Genomic DNA, 22,419 nt, shown 5'->3' with positions numbered 1-22,419 from the left:
ATGTCACTGGGTCTTAGTATGGGACGTCTTCTGCCACTTTGGTGACCTGCCTGGCGCTATCGAGACTGTGGTATGTAATGCAATGTAACTGGGTCTTAGTATGGGACGTCTTCTACCACTTTGGGGCCTGCCTAGCGCTATCGAGAGTGTGATATTTAATGCAATGTACCAGAGACTTAGTATGGGACGTCTTCTGCCACTTTGGAGGCCTGCCTGCGGCTATCAAGACTGTAATATGTAATGCAATGTAACTGGGTCTTAGTATGGGACGTCTTCTGCCATTTCGGTGGCCTGCCTGTCGCTATCAAGACTGTGGTATGTAATGCTATGTAATTGAGTCTTAGTATGGGACGTCTTCTTCCACTCTGGTGGCCTGTCTGGCGCAATAGAGACTGTGATATGTAATGCAATGTCACTGGGTCTTAGTATGGGATGTCTTCTGCCTCTTCGGAGGCTTGCCTGGAGCTATTGAGACTGTGGTATGTAATGCAATGTAACTGGGTCTTAGTATGGGACATCTTCTGCCTCTTTGGAGGCCTGCCTGGCGCTATCGAGACTGTGATATGTAATGCAATGTAACTGGGTCTTTTTATGAGACATCTTCTGCCACTTCGGTGGCCTGCCGAGCGCTATCAAGACTGTGGTATGTGATGCAATGTAACTGAGTCTTACTATGGGACGTCTTCTGCCACTTCGGTGGCCTGCCTGTCGCTATCAAGACTGTGGTATGCAATGCTAGGTAATTGAGTCTTAGTATGGGACGTCTTCTGCCACTTTGGTGGCCTGTCTGGCGCTAGCAAGACTTTTTTCATATTTAATGCAATGTAACTGGGTCTTAGTATGGGACGGCTTCTGCCCTGTTGGTGGCCTGCCTGACACTATCGAGATTGTGTTATGTAATGCAATGTGACTGAGTCTTAGTATGGGATGGTTTCTGCTACTTTGGTGGCCTGCCGGGCGCTATCGAGACTGTGTTATGTAATGCAATGTGACTGGGTCTTAGTATGGGACGGTTTATGCCACATTGGTGGCCTGCCTGGCGCGATCGAGACTATGATATGTAATGCAATGTCACCGGACCTTGGTATGGGACATCTTCTTCCACTCTGGTGGCCTGCCTGGTGCTATCAAGACTGTGGTATGTAATGCAATGTCACTGGGTCTTGGTATGGGACGTCTTCTGCCACTCTGGTGGCCTGCCTGGCGCGATCGAGACTGTGATATGTAATGCAATGTCAAAGGGTCTTGGTATGGGATGTCTTCTGCCACTTTGGTGGCCTGCCTGGTGCTATCGAGACTGTGGTATGTAATGCAATGTACCTGGGTCTTGGTATGGGACGTCTTCTGCCAGTTTGGTGGCCTGCCTGGCGCTATCGAGACTGTGATATGTAATGCAATGTCACTGGGTCTTGGTATGGGATGTCTTCTGCCACTTTGGTGGCCTGCCTGGTGCTATCAAGACTTTGATATGTAATGCAATGTCACTGGGTCTTGGTATGGGATGTCTTCTGCCACTCTGGTGGCCTGCCTAGAGTTATCGAGACTGTGATATGTGATGCAATGTAACTGAGTCTTAGTATGGGACATCTTCTGCCACTTCGGTGGCCTGCCTGTCACTATCAAGGCTGTGGTATGTAATGCTATGTAATTGAGTCTTAGTATGAGACGTCTTCTGCCACTTTGGTGGCCTGCTTGGCGCTATCGAGACAGTGATATGTAATGCAATGTAACCGAGTCTTAGTATGGGACGTCTTCTGACACCTTGGTGGCCTGCCTGGCGCTATCAAGACTTTTTTCATATTTAATGCAATGTAACTGGGTCTTAGTATGGGAAGTCTTCTGCCACTTTGGTGGCCTGCCTAGCGCTATCGAGAGTGTAATATTTAATGCAATGTACCTGAGAGTTAGTATGTGACGTCTTCTGCCACTTTGGAGGCCTGCCTGCCGCTATCAAGACTGTAATATATAGTGCAATGTAACCAAGTCTTTGCATGGGACGTCTTCTGCCACTTAGGTGGCCTGCCTGACACTGTCGAGATTCTGTTATGTAATGCAATGTGACTGAGTCTTAGTATGGGATGGTTTCTGCTACTTTGGTGGTCTGCCTGGCGCTATCGAGACTGTGGTATGTAATGCAATGTCAATGGGTATTAGTATGGGACGTCTTCTGCCACTTTGGTGGCCTGCCTAGCGCTATCGAGAGTGTGATATTTAATGCAATGTACATGAGACTTAGTATGTGACGTCTTCTGCCACTTTGGAGGCCTGCCTGCCGCTATCAAGACTGTAATATATAGTGCAATGTAACCGAGTCTTTGCATGGGACATCTTCTGCCCCGTTGGTGGCCTGCCTGACACTATCGAGATTCTGTTATGTAATGCAATGTGACTGAGTCTTAGTATGGGATGGTTTCTGCTACTTTGGTGGCCTGCCAGGCGCTATCGAGACTGTGGTATGTAATGCAATGTAACTGGGTCTTGGTATGGGACGTCTTCTGCCACTTTGGTGGCCTGCCTGGCGCTATCGAGACTGTGGTATGTAATGCAATGTCACTGCGTCTTGCTATGGGACGTCTTCTGCCACTTTGGTGGCCTGCCTGGCGCTATCGAGACTGTGATATGTAATGCAATGTCACTGGGTCTTGGTATGGGACGTCTTCTGCCACTTTGGTGGCCTGCCTGGTGCTATCAAGACTGTGATATGTAATGCAATGTAACTGGGTCTTGGTATGGGACATCTTCTGCCACTTTGGCGTCCTGCCTGGCGCTATCGAGAGTGTGATATGCAAAGCAATGTGACTGGGTTTTAGTATGGGACGTCTACTTCCACTCTGGTGGCCTGCCTGGTGCTATCAAGACTGTGGTATGTAATGCAATGTCACTGGGTCTTGGTATGGGACGTCTTCTGCCACTTTGGTGGCCTGCCTGGAGCTATCGAGACTGTGATATGGGATGCAATTTTACTGGGTCTTGGTATGGGACGTCTTCTGCCACTTTGGTGGCCTGCCTGGCGCTATCGAGACTGTGGTATGTAATGCAATGTCACTGGGTCTTGGTATGGGACGTCTTCTGCCACTCTGGTGGCCTGCCTGGCGCCATCGAGACTGTGGTATGTAATGCAATGTCACTGGGTCTTGGTATGGGATGTCTTCTGCCACTTCGGTGTCCTCCCTGGCGCTATGAAGACTTTGGTATGTAATGCAATGAAACCGAGTCTTAGTATGGGATTTCTTCTGACACCTTGGTGGCCTGCCTGGCTCTATCAAGACTTTTTTCATATTTAATGCAATGTAACTGGGTCTTAGTATAGGACGTCTTCTGCCATTTTGGTCCTGCCTAGCGCTATCGAGAGTGTGATATTTAATGCAATGTACCGGAGACTTAGTATGGGACGTCTTCTGCCACTTTGGAGGCCTGCCTGCTGCTATCGAGACTGTGATATGTAATGCAATGTAACTGGGTCTTGGTATGGGACATCTTCTGCCACTTTGGTGGCCTGCCTGGCACTATCGAGACTGTGATATGAAATGCAATGTGACTGGGTGTTATTATGGGACGTCTTCTTCCACTTTGGAGGCCTGCCTGCCGCTATCAAGACTGTAATATATAGTGCAATGTAACCAAGTCTTTGCATGGGACGTCTTCTGCCACTTAGGTGGCCTGCCTGACACTATCGAGATTCTGTTATGTAATGCAATGTGACTGAGTCTTAGTATGGGATGGTTTCTGCTACTTTGGTGGCCTGCCTGGCGCTATCGAGACTGTGGTATGTAATGCAATGTCACTGGGTCTTGGTTTGGGACGTCTTCTGCCACTCTGGTGGCCTGCCTGACGCTATCGAGACTGTGGTATGTAATGCAATGTCACTGGGTCTTGGTGGTACGCACACCTGGCTCCCACAGGGGCGTCGGTCGGACAGCTGCGGTCTCCACCCACGTGATGCATAGTGCAGCGATGACTAACTGGATCTGCCCTCATCTTGTCTGCTTAACCCGTAGAAATATTCTCCTGCAAGTGGAGAGATGGATTCAGCCACTTGTGGATTCAAGTGATGAGACCCCCACAGTCCTCCCCAACTAATCACCTCCGAAATGCCCTCACAGCAATCTCACCTTATATTCTTGAAAGATGAGCTCTCCATCCTGCGTGGATTTGCAGGGGCGCGTCGATTCCAGTTACTTCACTGGTTTGAAGGCTCGGGAGAGTTCCGGAGAGTATTGACTTTGAGGTTTCTGGTGAGGACCAGTAAGTATTAAGTCATAGAGTTCAATATGTCCGATGTTCACTCTTGTTCCCCCCGTCCTTTCTTGTCTTGCAGCTGGCTCGTGAAAAGATTCTCTTGTGGCAGCTGGTGGCGCTCAGGTAAGAGTCTGTATTACCCGGCGCTGTCCGGTAAATATTGCACGAGGAAAACATGTTGTTTTGTCTCTCTTTACAGATGCGGCACGTGAAAATATGGAGAGTCACAAAAGGATGCCTCCGGTGGTAAATCAGGTAAGTCCATGGTGGTAAGAATTATATTTGTTGGTTCCTTCGGCTCACCTTGTGGTTTTCTTTTGTCTCCTAGGTGCTGAAGTTCGGCGAAGAAATGATGGAGGCAGCGCCGACCCGAAGGATGCTGTGAAGACTGGTGAGTATGGCGCGGCGCTGCAGCTGGAGGTGCGGCGCGTGCAGAAATGATGTTCTTTACAGGTCCGGAGACAAGATGGATCCAGAATCAGGTGTGGAATAGAAATAAGTTCATTTTCTAACCTTGTCCCTTTCTTTCCTCTTTGTTTTAGGAGCTCCGGATTCGAGGCGGGCGTGGCAGAAGACTGGATGCAGGCTGCAGGCACGGTGAGTGTTATGCTGCTGGATGCAGAATAACGCGAAGCGTGTGTTGCTGGTCGGTTGTGGTTTAAATAGCCTCAAAAGTAGTCCCAGGTAAGAAGTCCCTAGAACCACACCCGAGTAAAAAATAGTCCCTGTAGAAAAAAAGTCCCTTTCAGGCTTCATGTTGGATTGGAGTCATTTGCAGCATGGTCTGCCTGAGGTAAGTAATGACTATGAGCCTGGCGCCTTAGGCGCCAGGACTGATTTCTACTATGAGCATGGCGCCTAAGGCGCCAGGACTGAACCCCGATAGCCCCTAGCCGGGGCTGCTGAGGATTTATTAAATGTCTAGATGCCTGCTCCTGGGGCTAATGGGCGTGGTCCGGATGCCTGGGGGTAGGCATCATGACAGCACTCCCCCCCAAGGCCCATCCTAATGTTGTTCTTCCCCTGGGCCCTGGTTTGTCTGGGAAGTTCTGATGGAATCTTTTCACCAACCGAGGTGCATGGACGTGGTCACTAGGTTCCCATGACCTTTCTTGTGGTCCGTAGCCCTTCCAATCGATTAAATAAAAAAGTTTTGATTTAACCATCTTGGAGTCCAGGATATTTTTTACCTCGAATTCAGGTTCTCCAATTATCAAGATGGGGTCGGGTGGTTTGGTTAATCTTGTTCCTGGTTGAACTGGTTTTAAAAGTGAAACATGAAAGACAGGATGAATGCGCATTTTAGAGGGTAATTCCAATTTGACGGCTACCGGGTTGATAATGGCCTTAAGAGTGTAAGGTCCCAAATATCTAGGGTTAAAAGTCCGAGTTCTCTTCAGAGGTATGTGTTTTGTAGCCAGCCAAACTTAATCCCCAATCTGATATTGTGGAGTTTCACTTCTATATTGATCAGCATTTTTCTTATATTTCTCTTTTGCTTGTTTCAAATGTTCTGTTGCCTCTTTAAAGGCTTGTGTAATAGTAGAATTCAAATGAATAACTGCAGGCATTTCTAAATGCTGAGGCAAATCTAGTTCTGAGGTTCGAGGGTGATGTCCATATATGGTATAAAAGGGGCTTTGTCCGGTTCCTGAATGTACAGAGTTCTTGTATGCATACTCGGAAATCCTTAAAATATCTTTCCAATTACTTTCGGTCTGGTGTAGCATGCAACCTAGGTACTGTTCAAGGGTCTGGTTGGTCCTCTCCGTCTGACCATCGGTCTGGCGATGGTGACTGGTTGATAACCTAACATCGATTTGCGCCAGTTGACAACATTTCTTCCAAAAATGTGAAATTAATTGACTACCTCGGGCAGAGACCAATACGGAAGGAAATCCGTGTATTCGGACAATGTTTTTGAGGAACTCCTTGGCCAGAATTGAAGCAGAAGGTAATCCCTTTAGAGGAATAAAGTGGGCCATCTTGGAAAAAAGATCCACAATAACTAGAATGGTGTTAAATCCATTAGATGGAGGTAGATCTGTAATAAAGTCTAACGATAAGGTGTGCCATGGTGTAGGTGGAATATCCAAAGGTTGTAAGAGGCCAGCTGGTTTTTTCTTCTGACTTTTGTTTTGGGCGCAAATGCCACAAGACATTACAAATGACTTTACGTCTTTTCGCCAGGTGGGCCACCAGAATTGTCTCTTAATTTTAGCTTCAGTTTTTGCGATACCTGGGTGTCCTTCCATCAGGGTGTCATGATAATTGGAGATGACTAGTTCTTGTAGTTCCTTGTGTGGTAGAAATATTCGCCCTTGATAATAAGGTAGGTCATTGATGACTGAGTAGTCCGGGCCTTTCTTCATCCAGTCCTGCAGGGCTGTTGGATCAAAGAGTTGTTGGATCTTTACTTGAATATCCTTTAGTGTCTGTAGAGTGGTTATGCCAAGAATTCTTTGTTCTGAAATTATAGGCACCGGTTCCAGGTTCGCATATGCTTCTCCCATCCCTATTCGTGATAATGCATCTGCCTTGCCATTTTTACAACCTGGTCGATAAGTGATCACGAAATCGAACTCGGCAAAGAACAATGCCCATCGAAGTTGACGCGACGATTGGGCCTTGGCTGTTTTTAAATACTGCAAGTTCCGGTGACCGGTGATTACCATAATGGTATGCCTGGCACCGAGAAGATAATGCTGCCAAGCCTTGAAGGCGGATTTGATGGCTAATAATTCTTTATCGGTAACCGCATAGTTTAACTCGGGTGCCGAGAATTTTCTGGACCAAAATGCTACTGGGTTAAGTTGACCGGTTTCAGGATCCTTCTGGGACAGGACAGCTCCCATGGCTAAACGGGATGCATCAGTTTCAACTATGTATGGAAGTTTGGGGCGTGGATGCTTTAAGACAGGTGCAGACGTGAATTTCACTTTCAGCTCTTGGAAGGCCTTTTCAGCTTCTTCGGTCCACATGAAGCGTTTGTTTTTTCGCAAAAGTGCTGTGATAGGGTATACAACATGTGAGAAATCCGGAATGAATCTGCGGTAGAAATTAGCAAATCCAAGCATGCTTTGTACCCCTTTAACTGAACTGGGTGATGGCCACTTGAGGATTGCGTCCACCTTTCGAAAGTCCATTCGGACTCCTTTTGGAGTCAGGATAAATCCAAGGAATTCAACTTCCGTAGCATGAAAAACGCATTTTTCCAATTTTGCATATAACTTGTGCTGGCGTAGTTTCTGAAGGACTGCACGAACGTGCTTCACATGGTCTGATTCTGAAGAGGAGTACACTAGTATATCGTCTAGGTATACAACAACACAGACGTCAATGAGTTCACAAAGGACATCGTTCATAAAATACTGGAAGGCTGCTGGTGCATTGCACAACCCGAAGGGCATTACCTGTATTCGAATAACCCGTACTTAGTGCGAAAAGCAGTCTTCCATTCGTCGCCTTTCTTTACACGTACCAGATGATATGCCCCTCGGAGATCTAATTTAGTGTAGATGCAAGCGTCCTTTACTTGGTCTAGTAATTCGGGGATCAGAGGCAATGGGTAACGGTTCTTAACCGTGATCTGATTTAATGCGCAGTAGTTTATGCACGTTCTGAGGTCACCTTCCTTTTTAGGCATGAAGAACAAAGTTGAAGATGCAGGGGACTTGGATGGACGAATGAAGTCATTAGCAAGGTATTGGTCCAAGTATTGTCGTAGGTGAATGTTTTCTGGTTAAGTAAGGGCGTAGATCCTACTACATGGAGGTTGTGCACCGGGTATGAGATCGATTTGACAATCGTATGATCTGTGAGGTGGTAGGGTGTTTGCCTGTTCCTTTTGGAAAACATCCTGGAATTCTTGATATTCCTGAGGTTACTGCACGACTGGAGTAGCGACTGTGGCCAGGCCTTGGTTCAAGGGTTTTTTTGGGTAACAAGTATGTGCACAATCCGGGAAGGTTATTCTCTTCTCTCGCCAATCAATACAAGGATTATGTGTTTCCAACCAAGGTATCCCCAGTATTATTTGGAACTGTGGGGCTTTGATTAAATCAAACACAATAGTCTCTCGATGCCCATCCTGACCCAATAGTGTCATCTCTGCGGTGGAAAGAGTTACAGGCCCAGAGGCAATTTCAGTACCATCGACTGTGGTGATGACATCCGAAGTAGTCTTTTTGCAGAGAGATAGATTCATCCTAGAAGCCAACTCGTGGTCCACATAGTTTCCTATGGCCCCGCTATCAATGTATGCCCTCACTGCGTGCATACGTGATGGCTGCCTTGGATCTATAAGGACCATTGGTATGATGAAGTGCGAGGTCTGAGTATCCTTCTTCAAACTCGGCAAGCGGACCTCTACGCTTGTCGGGCACGGTCGTTTCCCGAATCAGGCTCTGTTTGATTTTTATCAGCAACTCCGACTACTTTTTTAGATGTTTTTATAGGGCAATCCCGTAGAAAAAGTCCTGTGGCCCCACAGTACAGACACAATTGCATCTGCCGTCTTCTTTCTCTTTCCTTTTGAGTTAAGGGTCCCTTGACCCTCCCGATCTGCATCGGTTCTGATACATCTGTTCCTTTGAGGGTAACATTGGGTTTAACCAATACCCAATTCTCAAACTTAGCTCGATCAGCCTTTCTATTCTGAAGTCGGTGGTCTAACTGGACCACTAAGTCTATATATTCTGCACAATCCTGAGGTGGGTTCACAACTTGGGCCAAAACGTCTTTGAGTTCACCCCGAAGTCCACGATGAAATAATGTAATTCGTTTTACCTCTGGCCATCCGGTTTCCACCACTAACTGATTGAAAGTGGCGATATAGGTTAGTAGCTCCTGGTTACCTTGTCGTAATGATAAAAGTTAGTTATCTAGGGCCTATCCCTGTGAATGTCTGGCAAATAGTCTTTCCATGCTCAATTGAAAACCTTGAAAATCCCGAAGAAGAGGGTCATCCTGGTTAACTAATAGAATTGACCAATCCGCTGCGCTGCCACTAAGATATGATAGTACAAAGGCTACTTTGGTTTGGTCATTCGGAAAAGCTCCAGGTCTGCATAAAAAGTGCAAGCGGCATTGGTTCATAAACACGGCAAACTTTTTTGGGTCCCCAGCAAAACATTCGGGTGGAGCTAAAGGAATGCTCTCTGGTAGAACTACTTGCACAGGATTGCTCGATGAAACAGGAGTTGGATTCCCCCCGAGTCCAGGTAATGGGGTTTGCCCAGCTTGGTTTTGCAGTAATTGTCTAGCAAGATCATCAGTGCGCTCCTTTGACACAATCAGTTCTCTCCTGAGGGCATTAGTCTCTTGGCGCGCGGAGTGCACTTCTGCCCTAAGTTCCCCTAACAATAGGGCTAGTTGGTCGGTTTCTGAGGTTTCCATAATGCCCGGGTGGGGATTTGTAGATTGGCTTTGCATTCTGTTACGCTCACCTGGCTCCCACAGGGGCGTCGGTCGGACCCAGACAGCTGCGGTCTCCACCCATGTGATGCGTAGTGCAGTGATGACTGACTGGATCTGCCCTCTTAATCTTGTCTGCTTAACCCGTAGAAATATTCTCCTGCAAGTGGAGAGATGGATTTAGCCACTTGTGGATTCAAGTGATGGCACCCCCACAGTCCTCCCCAACTAATCACCTCCGAAATGCCCTCACAGCAATCTCACCTTATATTCTTGAAAGATGAGCTCTCCATCCTGCATGGATTTGCAGGGGCGCGTCGATTCCAGTTACTTCACTGGTTTGAAGGCTCCGGAGAGTTCCGGAGAGTATTGACTCTGAGGTTCCTGGTGATGACCAGTAAGTATTAAGTTCATAGAGTTCAATATGTCCGATGTTCACTCTTGTTCCCCCTGTCCTTTCTTGTCTTGCAGCTGGCTCGTGAAAAGATGCTCTTGTGGCAGCTGGTGGCGCTCAGGTAAGAGTCTGTATTACCCAGCACTGTCCGGTAAATGTTGCACGAGGAAAACGTGTTGTTTTGTCTCTCTTTACAGATGCGGCACGTGAAAATATGGAGAGTCACAAAAGGATGCCTCCGGTGGTAAATCAGGTAAGTCTATGGTGGTAAGAATTATATTTGTTGGTTCCTTCGGCTCACCTTGTGGTTTTCGTTTGTCTCCTAGGTGCCGAAGTTTGGCAAAGAAATGATGGAGGCAGCGCCGACCCGAAGGATGCTGTGAAGACTGGCGAGTATGGCGCGGCGCTGCAGCTGGAGATGCGGCGCGTGCAGAAATGATGTTCTTTACAGGTCCCGAGACAAGATGGATCCAGAATCAGGTGTGGAACAGAAATAAGTTCGTTTTCTAACCTTGTCCCTTTCTTTCCTCTTTATTTTAGGAGCTCCGGATTCGAGGCGGGCGTGGCAGAAGACTGGATGCAGGCTGCAGGCACGGTGAGTGTTACGCTGCTGGATGCAGAATAACGCGAAGCGTGTGTTGCTGGTCGGGTGTGGTTTAAATAGCCTCAACAAGTAGTCCCATGTAAGAAGTCCCTAGAACCACACCCGAGTAAAAAATAGTCCCTGTAGAAAAATAGTCCCTTTCAGGCTTCATGTTGGATTGGAGTCATTTGCAGCATGGTCTGCCTGAGGTAAGTAATGACTATGAGCCTGGCGCCTTAGGCGCCAGGACTGATTCCTACTATGAGCCTGGCGCCTAAGGCGCCAAGACTGAACCCAGATAGCACCTAGCCGGGGCTGCTGAGGTTTTATTAAATGTCTAGATGCCTGCTCCCGGGGCTGATGGGCTTGGTCCGGATGCCTGGGGGTAGGCATCATGACTCTTGGTATGGGACGTCTTGTGCCACTCTGGTGGCCTGACGGCGCTATCGAGACTGTGGTATGTGATGCAATGTCACTGGGTCTTAGTATGGGACAGCTTCTGCCACTTTGGTGGCCTGCCTGGAGCTATCGAGACTGTGATATGTAATGCAATGTGACTGGGTCTTAGTATGGGACGTCTTCTTCCACTCTGGTGGCCTGCCTGGCGCAATCGAGACTGTGATATGTAATGCAATGTCACTGGGTCTTAGTATGATGCGTCTTCTGCCTCTTCGGTGGCTTGACTGGAGCTATTGAGACTGTGGTATGTAATGCAATGTGACTGGGTGTTAGTATGGGACGGCTTCTGTCACTTTGGTGGCCTGCCTGGTGCTATCAAGACTTCTATATTCCATGCAATGTGACTGGGTCTTAGTATGGGACGGCTTCTGTCAAATTGGTGGCCTGTCTGGCATTATCGAGACTTTGATATGTAATGCAATGTGACTGGGTCTTAGTATGGGACGTCTTCTTCCACTCTGGTGGCCTGCCTGGTGCTATCGAGACTGTGGTATGTAATGCAATGTACCTGGGTCTTGGTATGGGACGGCTTCTGCCACTTTGGTGGCCTGCCTGGAGCTTTCGAGACTGCGATATGCAATGCAATGTGACTGGGTCTTAGTATGGGACGTCTTCTTCCACTCTGGTGGCCAGCCTGGAGCTATCGAAACTGAGGTATGTAATGCAATGTCACTGGACCTTGGTATAGGATGTTTTCTGCCACTTTGGTGGCCAGCCTGGCGCTATCGAGACTGTGATATGTAATGCAATGTCACTGGGTCTTGGTTTGGGACGTCTTCTGCCACTTTGGTGGCCTGCCTGGCACTATCGAGACTGTGGTATGTAAGGCAATGTCACTGGGTCTTGGTATGGGACGTATTCTGCCACTTCGGTGGCCTGCCTGGCGCTATCAAGACTGTGGTATGTAATGCAATGTAACCAAGTCTTAGTATGGGACGTCTTCTTCCAGTCTGGTGGCCTATCTGGTGCTATCGAGACTGTGGTATGTAATGCAATGTCACTGGGTCTTGATATGGGACGTCTTCTGCCATTCTGGTGGCCTGCCTGGCGCCATCGAGACTGTGGTATGTAATGCAATGTCACTGGGTCTTGGTATGGGACGTCTTCTGCCACTTCGGTGGCCTGCCTGGCGCTATCAAGACTGTGGTATGTAATGCAATGTAACCGAGTCTTAGTATGGGACGTCTTCTGACACCTTGGTGGCCTGCCTGGCGCTATCAAGACTTTTTTCATATTTTAATGCAATGTAACTGGGTCTTGGTATGGGACGTCTTCTGCCACTTTGGGGCCGGTCTAGCGCTATCGAGAGTGTGATATTTAATGCAATGTACCGGAGACTTAGTATGGGATGTCTTCTGGTACTTTGGAGGCCTGCCTGCTGCTATCGAGACTGTAATATGTAATGCAATGTAACCGAGTCTTAGTATGGGACGGCTTCTGCCCCGTTGGTGGCCTGCCTGACACTATTGAGATTCTGTTATGTAGTGTAATGTGACTGAGTCTTAGTATGGGATGGTTTCTGCTACTCTGGTGGCCTGCCAGGCGCTATCGAGACTGTGGTATGTAATACAATGTGACTGGGTCTCAGTATGGGACTTTATGCCACATTTGTGCCTGCCTGGTGCTATCCAGACTGTGGTATGTAATGCAATGTAACTGCATCTTGGTATGGGACGTCTTCTGCCACTTTGGTGGCCTTCCTGGCTCTATCGAGACTGTGATATTTAATGCAATGTAACTGGGTCTTAGTATGAGACATCTTCTGCCACTTCGGTGGCCTGCCTAGCGCTATCAAGACTGTGGTATCTAATGCAATGTAACTGAGTCTTAGTATGGGACGTCTTCTGCCGCTTCGGTGGCCTGCCTGTCGCTATCAAGACTGTGGTATGTAATGCTATGTAATTGAGTCTTGGTATGGGACGTCTTCTGCCACTCTGGTGGCCTGTCTGGCTCAATCGAGACTGTGATATGTAATGAAATGTAACTGGGTCTTAGTATGGGACGTCTTCTGCCACTTTGGGGCCTGCCTAGCGCTATCGAGAGTGTGATATTTAATGCAATGTACCGGAGACTTAGTATGGGACGTCTTCTGCCACTTTGGAGGCCTGCCTGCGGCTATCAAGACTGTAATATGTAATGCAATGTAACCGGGTCTTAGTATGGGACGGCTTCTGCCCCGTTGGTGGCCTGCCTGACACTATCGAGATTCTGTTATGTAGTGCAATGTGACTGAGTCTTAGTATGGGATGGTTTCTGCCACTCTGGTGGCCTGCCTGGTTCTATCGAGACTGTGATATGTAATGCAATGTCACTGGGTCTTGGCATGGGACGTCTTCTGTCACTCTGGTGGCCTGCTGGCGCTATCGAGACTGTGGTATGTAATGCAATGTCACTGGGTCTTGGCATGGGACGTCTTCTGTCACTCTGGTGGCCTGCCGGCGCTATCGAGACTGTGGTATGTGATGCAATGTCACTGGGTCTTAGTATGAGACATCTTCTGCCACTTCGGTGGCCTGCCTAGCGCTATCAAGACTGTGGTATGTGATGCAATGTAACTGAGTCTTAGTATGGGATGTCTTCTGCCACTTCGGTGGCCTGCCTGTCGCTATCAAGACTGTGGTATATAATGCTATGTAATTGAGTCTTAGTATGGGACGTCTTCTTCCACTCTGGTGGCCTGTCTGGCGCAATCGAGACTGTGATATGTAATGCAATGTCACTGGGTCTTAGTATGGGACGTCTTCTGCCTCTTCTGAGGCTTGCCTGGAGCTATTGAGACTGTGGTATGTAATGTAATGTAACTGGGTCTTAGTATGGGACATTTTCTGCCTCTTTGGAGGCCTGCCTAGCGCTATCGAGACTGTGATATGTAATGCAATGTAACTGGGTCTTTTTATGAGACATCTTCTGCCACTTCGGTGGCCTGCCGAGCGCTATCAAGACTGCGGTATGTGATGCAATGTAACTGAGTCTTAGTATGGGACGTCTTCTGCCACTTCGGTGGCCTGCCTGTCGCTATCAACACTGTGGTATGTAATGCTATGTAATTGAGTCTTAGTATGGGACGTCTTCTGCCACTTTGGTGGCCTGCCTGGTGCTATAAAGACAGTGATAGGTAATGCAATGTAAGCGAGTCTTAGTATGGGACATCTTCTGACACCTTGGTGGCCTGCCTGGCGCTAGCAAGACTTTTTTCATATTTAATGCAATGTAACTGGGTCTTGGTTTGGGACGTCTTCTACCACTCTGGTGGCCTGCCTGACGCTATCGAGACTGTGGTATGTGATGCAATGTCACTGGGTCTTAGTATGAGACATCTTCTGCCACTTCGGTGGCCTGCCTAGCGCTATCAAGACTGTGGTATGTGATGCAATGTAACTGAGTCTTAGTATGGGACGTCTTCTTCCACTCTGGTGGCCTGCCTGTCGCTATCAAGACTGTGGTATGTAATGCTATGTAATTGAGTCTTAGTATGGGACGTCTTCTTCCACTCTGGTGGCCTGTCTGGCGCAATCGAGACTGTGGTATGTAATGCAATGTAACTGGGTCTTAGTATAGGACATCTTCTGCCTCTTTGGAGGCCTGCCTGGCGCTATCGAGACTGTGATGTGTAATGCAATGTAACTGGGTCTTTTTATGAGACATCTTCTGCCACTTCGGTGGCCTGCCAAGCGCTATCAAGACTGTGGTATGTGATGCAATGTAACTGAGTCTTACTATGGGACGTCTTCTGCCACTTCGGTGGCCTGCCTGTCGCTATCAAGACTGTGGTATGTAATGCTATGTAATTGAGTCTTAGTATGGGACGTCTTCTGCCACTTTGGTGGCCTGCCTGGCGCTATCGAGACAGTGATAGGTAATGCAATGTAAGCGAGTCTTAGTGTGGGACATCTTCTGACACCTTGGTGGCCTGCATGGCGCTAGCAAGACTTTTTTCATATTTAATGCAATGTAACTGGGTCTTAGTATGGGAGGTCTTCTGCCACTTTGGTGGCCTGCCTGGTGCTATCGAGAATGTGATATGTAATGCAATGTAACTGGGTCTTAGTATGGGACGGCTTCTGCCCCGTTGGTGGCCTGCCTGACACTATCGAGATTGTGTTATGTAATGCAATGTGACTGAGTCTTAGTATGGGATGGTTTCTGCTACTTTGGTGGCCTGCCGGGCGCTATCGAGACTGTGTTATGTAATGCAATGTGACTGGGTCTTAGTATGGGACGGCTTATGCCACATTGGTGGCCTGCCTGGCGTGATCGAGACTATGATATGTAATGCAATGTCACTGGACCTTGGTATGGGACGTCTTCTTCCACTCTGGTGGCCTGCCTGGTGCTATCGAGGCTGTGGTATGTAATGCAATGTACCTGGGTCTTGGTATGGGACATCTTCTGCCAGTTTGGTGGCCTGCCGGCGCTATCGAGACTGTGGTATGTGATGCAATGTCACTGGGTCTTAGTATGAGACATCTTCTGCCACTTCGGTGGCCTGCCTAGCGCTATCAAGACTGTGGTATGTGATGCAATGTAACTGAGTCTTAGTATGGGACGTCTTCTGCCACTTCGGTGGCCTGCCTGTCGATATCAAGACTGTGGTATGTAATGCTATGTAATTGAGTCTTAGTATGGGACGTCTTCTTCCACTCAGGTGGCCTGTCTGGCGCAATCGAGACTGTGATATGTAATGCAATGTCACTGGGTCTTAGTATGGGACGTCTTCTGCCTCTTCGGAGGCTTGCCTGGAGCTATTGAGACTGTGGTATGTAATGCAATGTAACTGGGTCTTAGTATAGGACATCTTCTGCCTCTTTGGAGGCCTGCCTGGCGCTATCGAGACTGTGATGTGTAATGCAATGTAACTGGGTCTTTTTATGAGACATCTTCTGCCACTTCGGTGGCCTGCCGAGCGCTATCAAGACTGTGGTATGTGATGCAATGTAACTGAGTCTTACTATGGGACGTCTTCTCCCACTTCGGTGGCCTGCCTGTCGCTATCAAGACTGTGGTATGCAATGCTATGTAATTGAGTCTTAGTATGGGACATCTTCTGACACCTTGGTGGCCTGCATGGCGCTAGCAAGACTTTTTTCATATTTACTGCAATGTAACTGGGTCTTAGTATGGGAGGTCTTCTGCCACTTTGGTGGCCTGCCTGGTGCTATCGAGAATGTGATATGTAATGTAATGTAACTGGGTCTTAGTATGGGACGGCTTCTGCCCCGTTGGTGGCCTGCCTGACACTATCGAGATTGTGTTATGTAATGCAATGTGACTGAGTCTTAGTATGGGATGGTTTCTGCTACTTTGGTGGCCTGCCGGGCGCTATCGAGACTGTGTTATGTAATGCAATGTGACTGGGTCTTAGTATGGGACGGCTTATGCCACATTGGTGGCCTGCCTGGCGTGATCGAGACTATGATATGTAATGCAATGTCACTGGACCTTGGTATGGGACGTCTTCTGCCAGTTTGGTGGCCTGCCTTTCTCTATCGAGACTGTGATATGTAATGCAATGTCACTGGGTCTTGGTATGGGATGTCTTCTGCCACTTTGGTGGCCTGCCGGGTGCTATCAAGACTGTGATATGTAATGCAATGTAACTGGGTCTTGGTATGGGACGTCTTCTGCCACTTTGGTGGCCTGCCTGGCGCTATCGAGTATGTGGTATGTAATGCAATGTAACTGAGTCTTAGTATGGGACATCTTCTGCCACTTCGGTGGCCTGCCTGTCACTATCAAGGCTGTGGTATGTAATGCTATGTAATTGAGTCTTAGTATGGGATGTCTTCTGCCACTTTGGTGGCCTGCTTGGCGCTATCGAGACAGTGATATGTAATGCAATGTAACCGAGTCTTAGTATGGGACGTCTTCTGACACGTTGGTGGCCTGACTGGCGCTATCAAGACTTTTTTCATATTTAATGCAATGTAACTGGGTCTTAGTATGGGAAGTCTTCTTCCACTTTGGTGGCCTGCCTAGCGCTATCGAGAGTGTGATATTTAATGCAATGTACCTGAGAGTTAGTATGTGACGTCTTCTGCCACTTAGGTGGCCTGCCTGACACTATCGAGATTCTGTTATGTAATGCAATGTGACTGAGTCTTAGTATGGGATGGTTTCTGCTACTTTGGTGGCCTGCCTGGCGCTATCGAGACTGTGGTATGTAATGCAATGTCAATGGGTCTTAGTATGGGACGTCTTCTGCCACTTTGGTGGCCTGCCTAGCGCTATCGAGAGTGTGATATTTAATGCAATGTACCTGAGACTTAGTATATGACGTCTTCTGCCACTTTGGAGGCCTGCCTGCCGCTATCAAGACTGTAATATATAGTGCAATGTAACTGAGTCTTTGCATGGGACGTCTTCTGCCCTGTTGGTGGCCTGCCTGACACTATCGAGATTCTGTTATGTAATGCAATGTGACTGAGTCTTAGTATGGGATGGTTTCTGCTACTTTGGTGGCCTGCCAGGCGCTATCGAGACTGTGGTATATAATGCAATGTCACTGGGTCTTAGTATGGGACGTCTTCTGCCACTTTGGTGACCTGCCTGGCGCTATCGAGACTGTGGTATGTAATGCAATGTAACTGGGTCTTGGTATGGGACGTCTTCTGCCACTTTGGTGGCCTGCCTGACACTATCGAGATTCTGTTATGTAATGCAATGTGACTGAGTCTTAGTATGGGATGGTTTCTGCTACTTTGGTGGCCTGCCAGGCGCTATCGAGACTGTGGTATGTAATGCAATGTCACTGGGTCTTAGTATGGGACGTCTTCTGCCACTTTGGTGACCTGCCTGGTGCTATCGAGACTGTGGTATGTAATGCAATGTAACTGGGTCTTAGTATGGGACGTCTTCTACCACTTTGGGGCCTGCCTAGCGCTATCGAGAGTGTGATATTTAATGCAATGTACCAGAGACTTAGTATGGGACGTCTTCTGCCACTTTGGAGGCCTGCCTGCGGCTATCAAGACTGTAATATGTAATGCAATGTAACTGGGTCTTAGTATGGGACGTCTTCTGCCATTTCGGTGGCCTGCCTGTCGCTATCAAGACTGTGGTATGTAATGCTATGTAATTGAGTCTTAGTATGGGACGTCTTCTTCCACTCTGGTGGCCTGTCTGGCGCAATAGAGACTGTGATATGTAATGCAATGTCACTGGGTCTTAGTATGGGACGTCTTCTGCCTCTTCGGAGGCTTGCCTGGAGCTATTGAGACTGTGGTATGTAATGCAATGTAACTGGGTCTTAGTATGGGACATCTTCTGCCTCTTTGGAGGCCTGCCTGGCGCTATCGAGACTGTGATATGTAATGCAATGTAACTGGGTCTTTTTATGAGACATCTTCTGCCACTTTGGAGGCCTGCTTGCTGCTATCGAGACTGTGATATGTAATGCAATGTAACTGGGTCTTGGTATGGGACATCTTCTGCCACTTTGGTGGCCTGCCTGGCACTATCGAGACTGTGATATGAAATGCAATGTGACTGGGTGTTAGTATGGGACGTCTTCTTCCACTTTGGAGGCCTGCCTGCCGCTATCAAGACTGTAATATATAGTGCAATGTAACCAAGTCTTTGCATGGGACGTCTTCTGCCACTTAGGTGGCCTGCCTGACACTATCGAGATTCTGTTATGTAATGCAATGTGACTGAGTCTTAGTATGGGATGGTTTCTGCTACTTTGGTGGCCTGCCGGGCGCGATCGAGACTGTGTTATGTAATGCAATGTGACTGGGTCTTAGTATGGGACGGCTTATGCCACATTGGTGGCCTGCCTGGCGCGATCGAGACTATGATATGTAATGCAATGTCACTGGACCTTGGTATGGGACGTCTTCTTCCACTCTGGTGGCCTGCCTGGTGCTATCGAGACTGTGGTATGTAATGCAATGTACCTGGGTCTTGGTATGGGACGTCTTCTGCCAGTTTGGTGGCCTGCCTGGCGCTATCGAGACTGTGATATGTAATGCAATGTCAAAGGGTCTTGGTATGGGATGTCTTCTGCCACTTTGGTGGCCTGCCTGGTGCTATCAAGACTGTGATATGTAATGCAATGTAACCGAGTCTTAGTATGGGACGTCTTCTGACACCTAGGTGGCCTGCCTGGCGCTATCAAGACTTTTTTCATATTTAATGCAATGTAACTGGGTCTTAGTATGGGAAGTCTTCTGCCACTTTGGTGGCCTGCCTGTCACTATCAAGGCTGTGGTATGTAATGCTATGTAATTGAGTCTTAGTATGGGACGTCTTCTGCCACTTTGGTGGCCTGCTTGGCGCTATCGAGACAGTGATATGTAATGCAATGTAACCGAGTCTTAGTATGGGACGTCTTCTGACACCTTGGTGGCCTGCCTGGCGCTATCAAGACTTTTTTCATATTTAATGCAATGTAACTGGGTCTTAGTATGGGAAGTCTTCTGCCACTTTGGTGGCCTGCCTAGCGCTATCGAGAGTGTGATATTTAATGCAATGTACCTGAGAGTTAGTATGTGACGTCTTCTGCCACTTTGGAGGCCTGCCTGCCGCTATCAAGACTGTAATATATAGTGCAATGTAACCAAGTCTTTGCATGGGACGGCTTCTGCCACTTAGGTGGCCTGCCTGACACTATCGAGATTCTGTTATGTAATACAATGTGACTGAGTCTTAGTATGGGATGGTTTCTGCTACTTTGGTGGCCTGCCTGGCGCTATCGAGACTGTGGTATGTAATGCAATGTCAATGGGTCTTATTATGAGACGTCTTCTGCCACTTTGGTGGCCTGCCTAGCGCTATCGAGAGTGTGATATTTAATGCAATGTACCTGAGACTTAGTATGTGACGTCTTCTGCCACTTTGGAGGCCTGCCTGCCGCTATCAAGACTGTAATATATAGTGAAATGTAACCGAGTCTTTGCATGGGACGTCTTCTGCCCCGTTGGTGGTCTACCTGACACTATCGAGATTCTGTTATGTAATGCAATGTGACTGAGTCTTAGTATGGGATGGTTTCTGCTACTTTGGTGGCCTGCCAGGCGCTATCGAGACTGTGGTATGTAATGCAATGTAACTGGGTCTTGGTATGGGACGTCTTCTGCCACTTTGGTGGCCTGCCTGGCGCTATCGAGACTGTGGTATGTAATGCAATGTCACTGCGTCTTTTTATGGGACGTCTTCTGCCACTTTGGTTGCCTGCCTGGCGCTATCGAGACTGTGATATGTAATGCAATGTCACTGGGTCTTGGTATGGGACGTCTTCTGCCACTTTGGTGGCCTGCCTGGTGCTATCAAGACTGATATGTAATGCAATGTAACTGGGTCTTGGTATGGGACATCTTCTGCCACTTTGGCGTCCTGCGTGGCGCTATCAAGACTGTGATATGCAAAGCAATGTGACTGGGTTTTAGTATGGGACGTCTTCTGCCACTTTGGTGGCCTGCCTGGAGCTATCGAGACTGTGATATGTGATGCAATGTCACTGGGTCTTGGTATGGGACGTCTTCTGCCACTTTGGTGGCCTGCCTGGCGCTATCGAGACTGTGGTATGTAATGCAATGTGACTAGGTCTTAGTATGGGACGTCTTCTTCCAGTCTGGTGGCCTGCCTGGTGCTATCAAGACTGTGGTATGTAATGCAATGTCACTGGGTCTTGGTATGGGACGTCTTCTGCCACTCTGGTGGCCTGCCTGGCGCGATCGAGACTATGATATGTAATGCAATGTCACTGGACCTTGGTATGGGACGTCTTCTTCCACTCTGGTGGCCTGCCTGGTGCTATCGAGACTGTGGTATGTAATGCAATGTACCTGGGTCTTGGTATGGGACGTCTTCTGCCAGTTTGGTGGCCTGCCTGGCGCTATCGAGACTGTGATATGTAATGCAATGTCACTGGGTCTTGGTATGGGATGTCTTCTGCCACTTTGGTGGCCTGCCTGGTGCTGTCAAGACTTTGATATGTAATGCAATGTCACTGGGTCTTGGTATGGGATGTCTTCTGCCACTCTGGTGGCCTGCCTAGAGTTATCGAGACTGTGATATGTGATGCAATGTAACTGAGTCTTAGTATGGGACATCTTCTGCCACTTCGGTGGCCTGCCTGTCACTATCAAGGCTGTGGTATGTAATGCTATGTAATTGAGTCTTAGTATGAGACGTCTTCTGCCACTTTGGTGGCCTGCTTGGCGCTATCGAGACAGTGATATGTAATGCAATGTAACCGAGTCTTAGTATGGGACGTCTTCTGACACCTTGGTGGCCTGCCTGGCGCTATCAAGACTTTTTTCATATTTAATGCAATGTAACTGGGTCTTAGTATGGGAAGTCTTCTGCCACTTTGGAGGCCTGCCTGCCGCTATCAAGACTGTAATATATAGTGCAATGTAACCAAGTCTTTGCATGGGACGTATTCTGCCACTTAGGTGGCCTGCCTGACACTATCGAGATTCTGTTATGTAATGCAATGTGACTGAGTCTTAGTATGGGATGGTTTCTGCTACTTTGGTGGTCTGCCTGGCGCTATCAAGACTGTGGTATGTAATGCAATGTCAATGGGTATTAGTATGGGACGTCTTCTGCCACTTTGGTGGCCTGCCTAGCGCTATCGAGAGTGTGATATTTAATGCAATGTACCTGAGACTTAGTATGTGACGTCTTCTGCCACTTTGGAGGCCTGCCTGCCGCTATCAAGACTGTAATATATAGTGCAATGTAACCGAGTCTTTGCATGGGACGTCTTCTGCCCCGTTGGTGGCCTGCCTGACACTATCGAGATTCTGTTATGTAATGCAATGTGACTGAGTCTTAGTATGGGATGGTTTCTGCTACTTTGGTGGCCTGCCAGGCGCTATCGAGACTGTGGTATGTAATGCAATGTAACTGGGTCTTGGTATGGGACGTCTTCTGCCACTTTGGTGGCCTGCCTGGCGCTATCGAGACTGTGGTATGTAATGCAATGTCACTGCGTCTTGCTATGGGACGTCTTCTGCCACTTTGGTGGCCTGCCTGGCGCTATCGAGACTGTGATATGTAATGCAATGTCACTGGGTCTTGGTATGGGACGTCTTCTGCCACTTTGGTGGCCTGCCTGGTGCTATCAAGACTGTGATATGTAATGCAATGTAACTAGGTCTTGGTATGGGACATCTTCTGCCACTTTGGCGTCCTGCCTGGCGCTATCGAGAGTGTGATATGCAAAGCAATGTGACTGGGTTTTAGTATGGGACGTCTACTTCCACTCTGGTGTCCTGCCTGGTGCTATCAAGACTGTGGTATGTAATGCAATGTCACTGGGTCTTGGTATGGGACGTCTTCTGCCACTTTGGTGGCCTGCCTGGAGCTATCGAGACTGTGA

General features: G+C 48.1%; 1 protein-coding gene across 1 annotated transcript in view; it reads left to right on the top strand.

Moving 5' to 3' along the window:
• Positions 1 to 22,419, top strand: part of LOC138570297 (cocaine esterase-like) — a 955,042-nt gene that overhangs the window by 902,446 nt on the left and 30,177 nt on the right. The gene's annotated exons all lie outside the window — the stretch shown is intronic.

Source organism: Ambystoma mexicanum, chromosome 2q (assembly GCF_040938575.1).
Source record: "Ambystoma mexicanum isolate Mex_15411 chromosome 2q, UKY_AmexF1_1, whole genome shotgun sequence".
Lineage (NCBI taxonomy): Eukaryota > Metazoa > Chordata > Amphibia > Caudata > Ambystomatidae > Ambystoma > Ambystoma mexicanum.
Note: the sequence above shows the minus strand (reverse complement) of the source record. Positions and strands in the feature narration are given on the sequence as shown.